This window comes from Tachysurus vachellii, chromosome 24 (genome assembly GCF_030014155.1).
Source record: "Tachysurus vachellii isolate PV-2020 chromosome 24, HZAU_Pvac_v1, whole genome shotgun sequence".
NCBI classification, from domain to species: domain Eukaryota; kingdom Metazoa; phylum Chordata; class Actinopteri; order Siluriformes; family Bagridae; genus Tachysurus; species Tachysurus vachellii.
This window is the reverse complement of record NC_083483.1, coordinates 339,687-342,500: the sequence shown is the minus strand read 5'-3', so window position 1 is coordinate 342,500 and position 2,814 is coordinate 339,687.

Sequence of the window (2,814 nt, the reverse complement as noted above, 5' to 3'; positions counted from 1 at the left end):
CACTTTGGCTCTGAGGTGAACATAGTTCAGGCTGAAAGGTGTGGTTCAGGACCTCGGACAGCGCCAGAGCAGCTTCTGCTCAAACCAGCTACAATAATCATAAACGCAGGTAAAATATTAATTCTAATAAAAATCACCAGTGATGGGATTTGTCAGATAGAATGAGACTGAATGTGTTGATTTAACAAAACATTTAAATAAAATCAACATAGAAACCGGTTCTGTATGTGTACCGAGTGTACCGAGTGTACTGAGAGTACTGAGACGATTACATAACAGATCAAAAGGCTCTATAGAGCAGGACATCCTATTGACACTTCCCATGAGTCCCTGGGGGTCTCGCAAACCAGGGCGCGCCTGATTGGTTGTCACTAGCTCAGCTCCAGCAGATCTAAGTGATGCAGTTGTTCTATAACTATCTGTGTGTGTGTGTGTGTGTGTGCGCGTGTGTGTGTGTGTGTGTGTGTGTGTGTGTGTGTGTGCGTGTGTGTGTGTGCATGTGTGTGTGTGTGTGTGTGCGTGTAAAGGTACTAAAGCTTTAAACACCTTGACATCAGTAACGTATGAATAATTATATGAAACACTTATATAAATGGACTCAACACACTTATATAAATGGACTCAACACACTTATATAAATGGACTCAACAACATACATATTCCAACTCATGGCTTGATCTTGAGCAATATCTGTGCTCCCCGAATTCAATCGCAGACCTTCCCTTTTTACCACAGTCAATCAAAAGAACTAGACTTCTATAATAACATTACAATATCAACAACTCTGGCAGCCTGGTGGAAAACCAATAAAATTACAAAATCACTTTTAGCACCATGTAGATACACCCCAATTTGGCACAACCCTGACTTCCGTCTTCACAATGAATCGATCCATTTTCCTAAATGGCAGCAAAAGGGCATCACCCACCTCCACCACATATTTGAAAATCACAAATTTATGCCATTCACCTCAATTATCCAGAAATTTGAGATCGAGAAAGACCAATTTCTTCACTATCAACAGCTTAAATCTTTACTCAAAAGTAAAATAACTAATACCTTACAGCCTTCTAAAACCAGTGAACAGTTAATGGAAATATCCAACCACCCAAGAAAACTCATATCTAAACTTTACAGACTCATCACTTCATCTAACCCCACAATTACCCTGCCCAAGAAAAAATGGGATATTGACCTCACGCTACCTTCAGACCCGGATTTATGGACACAGATCTGTAGAAACACCTTCAACATGACCACCAACACCAATTTACAACTCATACAATATAAAACCATCCATAGAACCCACATCACTCAGAGTAAACTATTTAAAATGGGACTATCTGACACAGATATCTGCTCACAGTGCACCTCTGGGAACACAGACACCTATCTCCATGCTACCTGGCTCTGCCAGCCCGTTCACTCTCTCTGGACTACAGTAACTAACACACTGTCTTCAATCCTGGACTGCAGAGTTCCACTGTCTCCTATACTCTGTCTTCTAGGAGTTATTTCAGATACCCCATCCCGCTCAAATATAAAACCTCAGTCCTTGTCTCTCTAGCTGTCGCTAAGAAAATAGTCTTTCAAAACTGGAAATCGAAATCATCTTGTCATATCAACCATTGGACTAATCTAATCACAGAATTCATTTTGACAGAAGAAACCATTGCGCATAAAAATAATAATATATCTGCCTTTAAAGAAACCTGGAAACCATTCATAGTCTCTCTACAAATTCAACAGTTAATGTGAACCAAGTGCATTCCCATTACCCTCTTTCCCACCTTTCACTTCAACCACCCCTATCTTTACCCCCCAATAATTACTAATAGACACACGTACAGATATACCAACCCTACACTCATAAAATCTCGCCTGTCTGTTTGTCTGTCTGTTTCTGTCTGTGTGTTTGTCTGTCTATGTCTGTCTCAGTCTGTTTGTTTGTCTGTCTGTCTATCTGTCTGTCTTTGTCTGTCTATCTATGTCTGTTTATGTCTGTCTATGTCTGCCTGTCTGTCTGTCTGTCTGTATATGCGTACCTAGCTGGTGTGTACCCCCCCTGAAATCCCTTTGTTTTAAAATTTTATGTTTGTTAAACCTTTACCTTCCAGGAGTCAAATTCACTACTCTAATGTTCAGTGGAGGGGGTGTGTGGGGGGGCTTTGAATAGCTTAACCAATGACATTTGAGGCATGGGTCAACAATAACAATAATAACAAAATACACACTATCTTGTTCACCTCATTATTGAGGATCTGGATAACGTCTCTGCTCAGAAGTCAACTCTTCATTACCAGATAATTTTTGCATTATTTTTCTTCTTTCTTAAACTGAAATATGACAATATTAAACTGATTATTATTATTATTATTATTATTATTATTATTAGTAGTAGTAGTAGTAGTATTAAGGTGATCAATGTAAGCAGAAAACACATCTTCATACGTTAAAGAAAAGACTATAAATTATTTCGTCCCTTTAAAGTTCATGACATCTTAATCTGAGACACATCATATATCATATTTTAGTAAATGTTTAGTAACCGTCAGAGCTGGAATAACTGTATCTGTCTGTAGTGGATCAAGTGCTGTTCTCTGTGCTGCTGAACAGTATGGAGTCATTCTGCTGAGTTACACCACTGATTCATATGAACACTACTGAACTGTTCACACTGTGATGTGTTTATAAAAGCTGGTCACTCATCATATTAGTTTTTAACTGAAACAATTTTCTGTCCCTGATTGTAGTTAAAGGTGAGTGTTTGTGTTAAAGGTCACTGGTCTAGAAACTAATCTGTGTGTGTGTATG